Below are 12,666 nucleotides of genomic sequence, written 5' to 3' on the forward strand. Positions count from 1 at the left end.
AATGTGGTCCTCTTAAACAGTTGGTAGACAGGGTGGAGGAGGGAGGACGCCCAAAAGCACTGTGGTAGTTAAATCTTTAAATCCTTCCTGTGGGAGACTTAGCTTTTTATCAGGATGGTATGAACTGGCAGCTCTTGACCAGAGCTACCAATCTATAAAATGTAGGTACCAAATTATAGCCCGCTAATATAAGTTGTTCTGTATCAAAACGCTGAGTAATTTTCGAGTCTATAGAAGGAAGCATTTTCAATACTACGTTGAGGGGCAGTATAATACCTTTGTGCCCTTTTGGTACTAACCAATATTGGGTATTCTTGGTTTGGGTAAGGAGGGGGGTTATATACTTGAATAGGCATATGCCTGAGTCATAAAATCTTGATAAATTTTCAACCTTGTTTTTTTTTTTTTTCCTTTTAGCCATAGGCCCGAAATAAAAGAGATGGTAGTGGTTTGAGTGATTTTGCAGCTGCTCTGGATGTTTACCATCGAGATGAGTATTTATAGCAGCTGAGTTGAAAAGTAAAGCATTTGAGGCACAGAAGATAGGTTTTCTTTTTTTGTAAATAAGTTCTGACTTAACAAGTATGACCTTTAGAGTATGGTTGAAAATTCTGGTAAATTCCTGCAAATAAAAAATGAGAATGTGGAAGCTGACATGTAGTCCTGCTTTATCCTACTCCTGTTTTCCCTTCCTTCCATCTAAAGACACACAATGCAGGGCCATTACATCATTTTTAAAAATTTTTTCTTTTAAATTGTGGTAAAATATACATAACGGAATTTACCGTTTTAACCTTTTTTTTTTTTTAAGTGTACAGTTCAGTAGCATTAAGTTCATTCACATTGTTGTGAGGCCCATACTTTTGACAAAGTAGTTTAAACATGGAAATGCTGTGTGCGCAGATTTTTAAGGAGTTGAATTTGAGGACTGCATTACAAAATAAAAATCTTGAGATCTTGTTAAATAAATACGAGGCGTTGGTTTGCCTTCTTAGTTTAGTCTTTTCAAAAATCAAAGGGGGACTACTTTGAGATTTTTGACCCAGACTGTCTTATGGAGAGCTGTAACTTGTAGGATTTTTCATGATAAAGAATTACAGCTAGAAGAATTACAACTGTATTTTTTAAGATTTAATAGCTGGAATGTCTTCAGTGGTGAAATTGCTGTGGTGGGGGTGACTTGTTTTCTTGAATCCCATCATTTCTTGCTGTTAAATGCTTTCTGCCAAATCAAGATTTTTAAAAATTCCTTTGTCTTGGTATTAGAATGTTTTCTGCTTGCATGTGTGAGTACCTAGTTAAAAAAATAACTCAAAACTTTTTTCCAGTTCAAATATACTGTCAAGCCAGAGGAATTCTTAGAGATGTTTCTGTTGTGCTACATTTTTTATTAGGGGTATTAAACTGAATATTGTGTATTGGAAGATTATTTTTTGAGCATTATTTGTCCTTTTATGCTGAGGTATACTATTAATGTGTAGTTGAAAATAATTGATCGGGAGTTTATTCGCGTTGAACCTGTAGGCTATCCATTGGTTTGCAGCTGCAGCCAATATATAACCAGTTAGTTGTTTGCATTTCTGCTAAACATTGGATTTCCAGGGATGTTAAAAACATGTCAGTTACCTGTGGGAACTGATGACATTTGGATTTGGTTAAGTAAGATACTTAATTAAAATTAGTTTCACCTTTCTTTCAAGTTCATATGATTACTAGAAAATTTTAAATTACGTATGTGGCTTGCACAGTATTTCTGTTGGATGGTGCTGGTCTACACTATTCTTTGATTTTTGTGTCTGGAGCATTTCTTCAGCTTCTTTCCACAGTGGCATTTGTCCTATTTCAAAGTATTAGTATATGTAAAAGAAGTTAAGTGATGGGTGGGTGTATAATTTTAAATATCTAGTAACAGCACAATTGTTATTACTAAAGGAAACATATAGAAAAAGATGGTTGCAGCAATTTGATTTTCTTTTATTTCTGCTCAACGTGTTGATGACTTAAATTGTTTTAAGGTGGTTAATTATCTGAACTTTTATCATTTTCCTTAGATCCCAAAGTAAAACTGAATTAAAACCTGTTAGGCACTTCGGTTATACAGGTTAGAGAAAAATGTGATATACTTAAACTTGTCTTGGGTTAATTCATCAAGAAATACCAACTGGGGAGTTAAGGCAAGAATGAGTGTTAGTCATGTAAATCAACAGTAGAGAACCTTTTCAGTTCCATGCTGCCTATTTGGGTCTTTGCTCTTATTCTCAAAGAAAGTACTCTGAAGAAAGTGGGTTAGGTGGAGGGACTTTTATAGACTGGTTTAGCATTTCTTTAACATTCTTCCCAAGTGAATGCCGTACAGACTTTGAGTATAATTTGTCAAAATGATAAACTGGGTTATGTGGTAACATTTTAGATGGATTAATGTCATATAAATGTATTAGTTCAACGTGTATTAGTTTAGTGCCTGCTGTGTGCCCGGCTTCAGCTAAGCCTTTGCGATAAAGCAGCGAAGTGGAGGGGACAGTAAATAACAAAACAGGTGATGATAGTTTTAAGGCAGGTAAAATAGGGCATGACTGTTTGGATTATCAGATCAAGTAAAGGAAAATTAACTTCTAAAACAGCATGACATAATTGATAATTAACTAATGGTGGTAGTGTTCCCATACAGAGCAAAGGGAAAAGGAGTTGATTACTTAGTAATCAGGGAGACTCTCAGATCCACATTTAAATTGTTCCTTAGTTTTTTTTATTAGTACTCTGTATTTCATGTGACTTAAGAAGCGTCTAGCTTTGGGGGTGGGGGGGAGGTTGTAGGGGGTACACTTTGGTTCAGAGGATTAAAGCGAAAGAATTGGTCAGTACCACCCATGAATGTTAATAATCTTAGCATGAGTGGATAGCAAATTTATTAAAATGCCCAATGGGTATCTTTTAAAAGAAGAGGTTATTTCTTGATTGGATAATTAAGACTTTATACAGTTCACCAAACAAAATTTTTTAAAGTTGGTGGAACTGTCTACCAACTTGAATTGTGTCTTTTGCTGTTACAGATTAACTATCTTTTTGCTGTTATTAGTTTCTGCTGTGGTAAGTTTAGCAGTACCTGGTTAAGTGCTATCAGGGGTTGTGATAAAGAAATAAACTTGAATTTGTCTCTCAGAAATCTGAAATATAATTGAAGGAACAAGATACATAAACATGTAAGTAAAGTACAGAAATGATTTGGTACCAAAAAGCATGATGCCAGCAGTGGGAGTTACTGTAATAAATCTGTGCTGGAATGGTCAAGAAAGGCTTTTTTTGTCGCATTGAAGATGATAAAATGTATTCTTTGTGGAAAGACCCGTATACACAAAGACTAGAATTCAGGAATCTCCCAAGAGTTGCGTTTAAGAATTAGGGAGGAAAATGCACCTATCTAGAAGAACTGGAGAGCAGAAGAAGGTAAAGATGTAAAGGTAGAAGAGACACACCTTGAATGGTGGTGGTTAAACGCTGGCTGCAAGTCAGAAACATCTTGGGGGCAGGGTGGGAAGGAAAATACACCAATGCCTAGGACCTAACCCCAGTTAAATTAGAATCTCAAGGTGGGATCCAGGCTTTGATTTCCCCTCCCCCCAAGTCCCAGGTGGGTTGGATTTGCAGCCAGGCTTAAGAACTTCCCATTTACAGTGCTGGAAAAATCACTGAGGATTTTGGACAAGGAGATGAGACGAATGAGATGAAATTGGAATTTTAGGTAAATCAGTCTGGTAGTGTTATGTGGCAGAATATGGAAAGGGTTGACACTGGAAGTTAGCAGATGTGTCAGACCCCTGGACTAAAATATGATGTCATTTAGGGCAAAAGATGAATACACAAGGTATCTTGAAATATTGATAAGACTTGCAACATTGGGTGTGTAGGTGGAGAGGGAGGAATCAAAGATCATTACAGAAGTGGCCCTACGTCAGGCCAGTTCAGTTACTCTTTGAGTGGGGACTGGGCATGTGTATGTCTTAAAGCTTCCCAAATGATTTGAGAATCAATTGCTCTAAGAAGTATCTAGTCTGGGTAATAGAATGATCCAAATAAAATTGAAAGATTTGACAAATGTAACATTTGATATTTGAAGTTACTGTGTAAAGTCATGGAATGTTAGGTATACCCAAGAGCCACAGATCAGCTGTTACTGAGTTTTCATTTTGCATAGGAGAAACTGAAACTCAGGGAGATTAAATAATTTGTTTGTGACATTTTACTGGTAAGTATCAGTGTGATTAATATTGAGCTCTCCTACTCTTTTCACCAGGTCTGACCTCTCACCTTATAGTCATCATTTCTGATCTTAAAATATACTGTCCACCTCTCAGCATATCTAAAACCAAATCCACCTTTTCTTTTCCCCATATAAGTCATTTTAGTTAACAGCACCATTTTAGCTAACATTTGAGGCACTGCAAAATAATAATTTTTTACAGCTAATACAAAGCACAATTCTGTGATTTTATTTATACATATATTACACTTCTCTTCCCTTCTCATCTTAATTGTTTCTGTTCTATAGACATTCCTCATCTGTTCATGGCAACAGCTCTAATGAGATGTCTGTTTCCTTCACTAAGTGATCCTTCATAGGATTTCAAGATTTCATACCCTTTCATCAAGAACTAAGGCTCTCTGTTTCCTGTTATGTCAAGTTGAAACACTTCATAATCTGGCTCTACTGCATCTGTTACACCATATATCTCATTTCACTTTAACCCAGCCCTCTGTTCTATCCAGGCTAGCCTATTGATTCCTCTGAAACAACAAGCTACACTTGCTGTGACAGTCTCATGCAATAAAGCTCCCTTGATGTCAGGCATAGAAAATCCTATACATGGTCTCTGCTCTCAAGGGACTTAGGATTTAGTTGTATACTCTGGCTTGGTTTATGTGATATTTTATGCCTAGAATACTCAGCTGTTTTTCTCAAAAATCTGCCCATTTCTCCAAATTAAGCTGAAATAGTCTACCTCTTAACTAAAAGCCTTCTCTGACCATGTTGCTTTGATGCACAGACGGTGATGCATAAACAATAAATAGTATTTCTAGAATAGTATGTGATGTAGTAGACACCCGGATATTAGTTGAGCAAATTAATTTTGGACATTTTGTCCTATATTCTAGTTTTCCCTCCATGTATAAATAACTCTTCTCAACAAGGGTGTAAACTCCCTGATGGCAGGAAATTCTTCTATGTTTTCCACAGTACCTGACACAGTGCTAGGTAGTTACAAAACACTTATACTAAATAGAATATTATGTTATGTAACTTCGAATTTATTTGTGGGGGGGGTGTCAATAAGGACTGAATAATTTCGGGTTTTGAGTGTACAGTACCAAAGGAGGTATCCATTAGCACTTGGGAGATTGCTTAAATGACATTGAGTGTGTGTGCTTCCAAGTTTTCTGCCTTGCTTGATTCTAAGTTAATGAAATGAGTTTGTCCCTCTAGCTACCCTCTGTCCCTGATTCTTTTATGTAAGTTATACTTAATGTCTTCATTCTTATCTCTAGTATGAAGTGTAACAGAACAGACTTTACCACCTGAAACTGCTGCTTCAAGTTCAGATCAGGCAAGGAACAAACCTCGAAACAACCAACAAGACCAAAGAAGAGTACACTTAAGTTGAAGACACAACACTTGATCTGAAACAAGAAGTTTGTGCCTACTCAACAGCTTTGAAAGATCACTTCCCAACGCTGCTAGTAGTCTTTGTTTTCTTCAGTGCTGTACTGTGAGATTGCCTGGTGCAGCAGCAGTTGTATTCTTTATTAGCTTGATAGGTCATTTTCTCTTGCACGCGCGCTCTCTCTCTTTTCTTTTTTTTTTTTTTTTTTAACACTAGCAACTTTCATCCTTTGAAACGTGTGCTGAAAAAGAAGAATCAGCAAATACTACTGAAAGTGCAATATTTGATTATCACTGCGAGGTAGGTTTATCATTTCCTATTGGCAAGAATCAGTTTATAATTCTAGATTTCCTAATTATTTGGTTAAATTTAAAATCTTAATCTGTTTGCTTCTAAAGGTATTCTGAAAACAGTTTATATTATCAACTATTAGTCTGAAAATATCAACACTAGATTATTTTAACTTGTTGTCTTTTGTTAGATGACAATATTTATGCCCAAAACTGGGATTTTCCACCCCAAATTATATTTATTAATACATGCAGGTCTCTTGATTTATTGGTCTCTTAGAAAGAAAAACTCCCTCTGTACTATTAAGAAGTTAGGGTTTCAGTTAGGAGTGCCCTTTGTAGTCTTTGAGGTAACCTTGGGTAAAGAAAGCCTACAGAGAAGGGACATTTGAAGGTGAGTTGTACTTTGTTAAGAGGGAGAAGAGTTTTTGGTAGAGGTATAGAGGTAACGGAATGAGCAGATTTGGGGAGATCTGAAAGCACGTGGTATATGTTGAGTAGTCTGTTACGAACGGAGTAGAGAATACAGTTTTGTGGGTCAGAGAGAATAACTGGAAAGGGAGGCTTGCTGGAGGCAGGTTCTACAGGGCCCACTCTACTTGCCTTTATTTTTCAGGAAAGTTGTCAGCTGTTTATAAGCAAGGGCTTAATGGATTTTGTATTTCAAACCTGAGATAGTTTATTGCTTCAGATTTTAAAGTTACATATTCATAAATGTATCTTTGAAAGACAAATGGTGCTACTTTTAGGGAATAGGCTGAGGATGGGAAGGCCTGTTAGGAGCAATGGACAGAGTGGAAGGAAGATAAAAGCTAGGGTAAAGGCAGAGAAAGAGGTAGATACTAGGTGTTTTAATGGTAGAAGTAATAGGACTGGTGACTAGTTGAATGGGAAGTTGAGGCTGGAGGGAATTGATTTAGTCTATCCAGTTGTCCAAGTTAGAAATCGTTGTTCATAGGAATGGGGAAGTTCAGGTAGGAATTTGTGGAAATCTGTTTTATTAGTAATCTGAAGTTGAGAAAATATTCTAGTATGGAATGTTAAACAGTGGTTGTTTGGGGGAGGTAAGATTGTGAAGGGCAATTGTTCCTTTTTAATCTTTAGTTTCTAGAGTTTCTAAAATCAGCAGAAGTAAAGACTTGGAATTCAGAAAGGAGTCGTCACTTTATAGGTAATAAAGGAAGAAGTGCCAAAGAAGAGAATGTTGAAAGAAATAGGTAGTCCGGGTAGGAATGCCAAGGAAGAGAATTTCAAGAACTGGGTGGTAATCCTTTTGTAAAACGCTTCATTGATCAAATGAGGAGAATGAAAACAGACCACTCCTAGGTTGTTGTCTTATAAAAGCTTCATCACCATTTCAACAAGTAGTGGGCCTTTATCTCCAGTTTATTTAAAGGTTAAGGACCTGGCTGTGGTAATGACCTTACTGTGGACCAGAATTATTCCTTAATTTAAAACTACCATTAACACCAATTTACTTAAATTATCCATAAACAGACATATAATTACTCAGTATTAAGGATTTTTTTTGTTTTGTTTTTTAAGCATTGACTAATTTAATCCTCACATCCACAGTGGCATTGGTACTTTTGTTTTTAATTAATTTATTTATTTTTGCTGTATTGGGTCTTCGTTTCTGTGCGAGGGCTTTCTCTAGTTGTGGCAAGCAGGGGCCACTCTTCATCACAGTCTGCGGGCCTCTCACTGTCGCGGCCTCTCTTGTTGCGGAGCACAGGCTCCAGACGCGCAGGCTCAGTAGTTGTGGCTCACGGGCCTAGTTGCTCCGCGGCATGTGGGATCCTCCCATACCAGGGCTCGAACCCGTGTCCCCTGCATTAGCAGGCAGATTCTCAACCACTGTGCCACCAGGGAAGCCCAAGGTTATTGTATTACTTGCTTTTTTTGTTTGTTTCTTCCTACCTCCTCATCTGATTTTTTAAAAAATAATTTTAGACTGGTACCACTTGTGCTGGGTTAGATAAAATAATGGGGATTGAAATTGTACAGCTCTATCGTTACTATTCAGAAGGGTAAAAGATTAGATGGTACAGCTTTCATTGCATTGACATGAATTGTAGAGATGGATTTAAAGTAGAAGTGCTTTTTGTTTAGCCTAATCTTTGTATTCTGAGTATTAGTTTACTACAGGAACATCCCGCCCCGGGGTGGTGGAGGTGGGGGGAAGCAAAGCTGTAAGGAAACAAGACAGGGTGACTAGGGGAGGGCTATTGACAACCTGTCCTAGAGGATCCCAGTTTAGTCATTGAACTTCTCAGCAAGCCTAAGCTCAAAAGCCGCTCCCTGCTCCTTCTGGCATCAGCTGAGCCATTGGCATTATTGGCATTGCCCACAGTGGCATCGCAGACCATTGTGAGAGAAAGCCATCATCTGCTACGTGAACATTTTTAATGCGTAAATGCATGTGTAGCTGTCAAAAGTTGAGTTATATAAGGGCTTCCCTGGTGGCGCAGTGGTTGAGAGTCCGCCTGCCGATGCCGGGGACATGGGTTCGTGCCCCAGTCCGGGAAGATCCCACATGCCGCGGAGCGGCTGGGCCCGTGAGCCATGGCCACTGAGCCTGCGCGTCCGGAGCCTTTGCTCCGCAACGGGAGAGGCCACAACAGTGAGAGGCCCGCGTACCGCAAAAAGAAAAAAAAAAGTTGAGTTATATAGATTAATTCACATATTTATAAACAGATAAATAACAATTGGGGGGTTATTGACAGTAAAACGTGTTCTGATTGTACAGTTGTGAATTATTCCATTTAAAATGAGTGCAGCTAAGGAAACAAATTTGGTAATGCGGTAGAACCGCAGATTTTGTTTTTATTTTTACTTTAATTTTTATTGGAGCATAGTTGCTTTACAATGTTATGTTTCTTGCTGTACAGCAAAGTGAATCAGTCACACAAATACATATATCCACCCTTTTTTAGATTTCCTTTCCATTTATGTCACCACAGAGCATTGAGTAGAGTTCCCTGTGCCATACAGTAGGTAGGTACTCATTAGTTATTTATTTTATACATTGTAGTGTATATATGTCAGTCCCAGTCTTCCAATTCATCCCACCCTGCCCCTTCCCTCCTTGGTAACTATAAGTTTGTTCTCTACATCTGAGAACCACAGATTTTAAAAGAGCCTTTGTAAAAAACAGTAAAAGTAGTACATAATTAGGAATGAATAAAAATATTGAGGAGTGGGATTGGCCTTAAAAATATCAATGAATAAGACTTATAAGAAGTTTGTCATGTAAAGATAGACATGGATTGTTTTGATGAGTATTTTGATCAAAGACAGTTTAAGGTGACAAGAAGGAAAGCAAAGCTAGGAACATTAAAAGAAAACTAAAGCCTCAGGTGAATGAGAAGATAACGGTAACTTGGCTAGGGGTGTGGAGACCTATGATCAGGAACTGTAAATGTCTTGATTGATTTTCAAAGTCAGGTGTGCGAACTTTGGAGCCTGTTCTCCATCCCTAGCAAAAATCCAGGAGCAAACAAATAAAAAATAAGATCTTTCAATAAGGAGATTTGACAGAGTATCTCTTAATAACATAGTGGTCAGTATGGAATATAGATTGGATTATAAGCATTAAAAGGCTTTGACTAATGGACTGATTTTCAGAGGTCTCCATATGTGTGCTGCCCGATTCTCTTCTTGCTCTACTTTTTAAAAAGATTTAGTGGTAAGTAGTTATGTGTGTGCTCTGTACTAAGCACCATTCCAGGCTTTTTGTAGGAAGTAACCCTAACCGTCCCTACAACCCTGTGAGGTGGGTATTAAGGAAGGACATAGAATGCTTAAAAGACAGATTACAAAGGCTAATGATTTAAAATTATCCCTCTAAATTGGAATTCCAGGTTAACTAAGAAATTTAAAAGCATTAGATTAGTTTTTTCTTTAGTAACAGATGATCAGTTATACAAGTACTAAAAGGAGAAAATATGATTTTACTAATTTATTAAGGAGTAATAGAGTTTTTTTGTTGTTGTTGTTTTTAGTTATATAAAGTTACTCAAACTTTAGTCTACAGAATCAAGAAACATAATCACTCAGTGCTTTCTATATATTGGTCAGGGTACAGTGAGAATAGTAGTGAAATGTACTTCAGTGAATAATAATTTGAAACATATCCAGAAGACAGCAGTTAGTCTGAAAAACAGTTGCATTCCGAAAACTGAAAGGAGCAAAGGAAGTTAAGGGGAAGTATGTTTAGATTAAGAAAACAGTCATTTTCTAAAACTGTCATACAGTGAAATAGGTTGCCTTTTCTAAACTAATTCCTTTTCAGTGGGAGCCAAGCAGACTAGGTTAGGAAAAAGGGGGGGGGGAACAGCTCAGAGATGTTGCAAGAAGAAATTACAGAGCACAGAATTTTGATTTTTTTCCCCACCTCCCAAGGGAATTTGGAAATCACTTAGGCCATCATTTTACATCTGCAGAAACAATCCCAGAGAAGTTTTAAAAAGTATGAGAAGCAAGACTAAAAGCCAGTCTTTTGATTCTAGTTCTGTGTTCTTTAGGGAACTTTAGTTGATTTCTTGAATTAGAAGTGAAGTTTAAATTTGACCTGTGATTCTTTTCCATTTCTCCTTTTTAAAAAAAAAAATTATTGTTAATGATTTTTTAAAAATTTTTTGGGCCATGTTTGGGTCTTCATTGCTGCGTGTGAGCTTTCTCTAGTTACAGCGAGCGGCAAGCAAGGGGCTCCTCTTCATTGCAGTGCGCGGGCTTCTCGATGTGATGGCTTCTCATTGCGGAGCATGGGCTCTAGGCCCGAGAGCTCGGTAGTTGCGGCTCGCGGGCTTAGTTGCTCCGTGGCATGTGGGAATCTTCTCGGACTAGAGATCGAACCCGTGACCCCTGCATTGGCAGGCGGATTCTTAACCAGTGCGCCACCAGGGAAGTCCCGTTAATGACTTTCTGATTAAAAACAAATACATAGAAAAGAGTAGAAAGTCTAAACTTGGTGTTGGGGGTATTCGTCTGCTGTGTTCACTAGTATACATGTAGAACCTAGAACAGTGCTGATGCATTGTAGGCATTCGAGTTCTGGTTTAGCGTATAAAGCAATGGTTAAGAATGTGAGCCATGGAGTGAGTACTGAGTTCTGTTCCCATTTACCAGTTTTAGCTCTGTGCACTTAGAACACCATCTTAAGTGTTACATTGTCTGGGAGTATTGAAGTAGACTTTCCTGGTCTTTCCTTTTTAAAATACAGTTGAAATTATATTATAGAAATATTTTTGTCATTATATAAATGACTATGAAACTTTAGATTATTTCCGGGAATTTGTTATTAAAACATTTTAATGAACACATTTGTGCATAAAGCCTTGTCCACATTTCCCCATGATAAGTTTCCTGCAGTGGAATTATTAAAGAAAGCACCTCCACATTTTGGTACATGTGGTTAAACTGTTATTTCAGAAAGGTTGCACCAGTTTGCCACCATGAAAATATATTAGCATGTTGTTCTTAAACTACTTTCTCAATTTTTTAAATCTTTTATCTTCGATAGTCTGATAAATGAATAATTTGTTTTATCTAAATTTTTGCTTGCTAGAATTGAAGTTCATATGTTTTGTGTTTAATGAATGATCTTTTAAGACTTATTTGTCTTAATGTCTTTCCATAATTCAGCAAATGAGTGCTTACTATGTGCCAAGCACTGTCTAACACTAGGGATTTATCTTTGAACAAAAAGCCCCTGCTCTCATAGAGCTTATATTCTGGTAGTTTAATTCTTACTGATTTGCTTAAATTCTTTAATGATACACTCATATATTTACATTTGCGTTTGTTCTCTTTAGGTTTGAGTATAAAAGCTTATACTTTTTATGTAATCAAATATTGATCCTTTCCCTTGGCGTGTTTTTCTATTGACTTTAAACCTAGAAAGTCCCCCTTTACAAAAACTTTATAAATGCATACCTTTTTATTTAATATTTGTTAAGGCATTTAACACAGTTCATCTAGAATATATTTTTTGTATATTGTGAGATGAGCAACTAAATTGATTTTCCCCCTATTTAAAAAAAAGCCAAGTAACATTTACATACTGATCCACCACCACCCCCCTTTTTTGATGTTGTCTTTATGTTAATTTTTTATAAACAAGCATCTGTTGTTGAGCTGTCTACTTTTTCCATTGGATTTCTCTTTTTATGTAATTGTTCGGTGGTTTTGTTTGTTTTGTTTTTTAAGGAACATCACTTTTGTTTAATGGTGCTTCTTTAAAGTTTTGATGGTGCTGGTTTTAAAAAAAATTTAGGTGAACTACTAGGAATTCTTTTAAGGGTTAACATACTGTCTTATCTAAAGTTGCTTGAGTGATATATGGGTTTCCCTTTTTAAAAAGTAGCCCTCAAATTAGATAAAGGCTAGAGAAAAATACTTAAGTCAGGAAAGGTGCTAGGAGAAAGGAGAGGTTCTGGTTCAATTCTGTTTTGATGTGCACATCTAAAGGTGAGATGAGATGAGCAATATAGCCTAAATTCCAGTACGCTTGTTGGGGAATAGTTTAGTCTTAGAAATGATAGCTCTAATCCCTTCTCATTCTGGTTCATTTTCCCTTAGGGTGAGAAAAACGTGAGTCTTACCTCTTACCTTCAGCTAGGACTACTAGGACTGGAGACTTGAGAATGTGGTTTTTGCAGCTTCCTGGCCTATGTATTACAGATCGTATCATTCATTGCGTTCTTACTTGTATGGCG

At 37.0% G+C, this 12,666-nt stretch overlaps 1 protein-coding gene and 1 non-coding gene across 3 annotated transcripts in view; one reads left to right on the plus strand and one right to left on the minus strand.

Annotated features, from left to right (window-relative positions):
• The window catches only part of CSDE1 (cold shock domain containing E1), a 36,802-nt gene that overhangs the window by 1,300 nt on the left and 22,836 nt on the right, over positions 1 to 12,666 (plus strand). For both annotated transcript variants that reach the window (XM_029227387.1, XM_029227386.1), the window contains exon 2: positions 5,542 to 5,957. The gene's annotated coding sequence lies outside the window, so the exon portion shown is untranslated. The remainder of the gene's footprint in view (positions 1 to 5,541; positions 5,958 to 12,666) is intronic.
• Positions 8,255 to 8,340, minus strand: LOC114900133. The gene has a single exon (XR_003794752.1). It is a non-coding gene; the product is annotated as a small nucleolar RNA SNORD35 (small nucleolar RNA).

This window comes from Monodon monoceros, unplaced genomic scaffold (genome assembly GCF_005190385.1).
Source record: "Monodon monoceros isolate NGI ecotype Baffin Bay Population unplaced genomic scaffold, NGI_Narwhal_1 Super_Scaffold_18, whole genome shotgun sequence".
In the NCBI taxonomy this organism is placed as follows: domain Eukaryota; kingdom Metazoa; phylum Chordata; class Mammalia; order Artiodactyla; family Monodontidae; genus Monodon; species Monodon monoceros.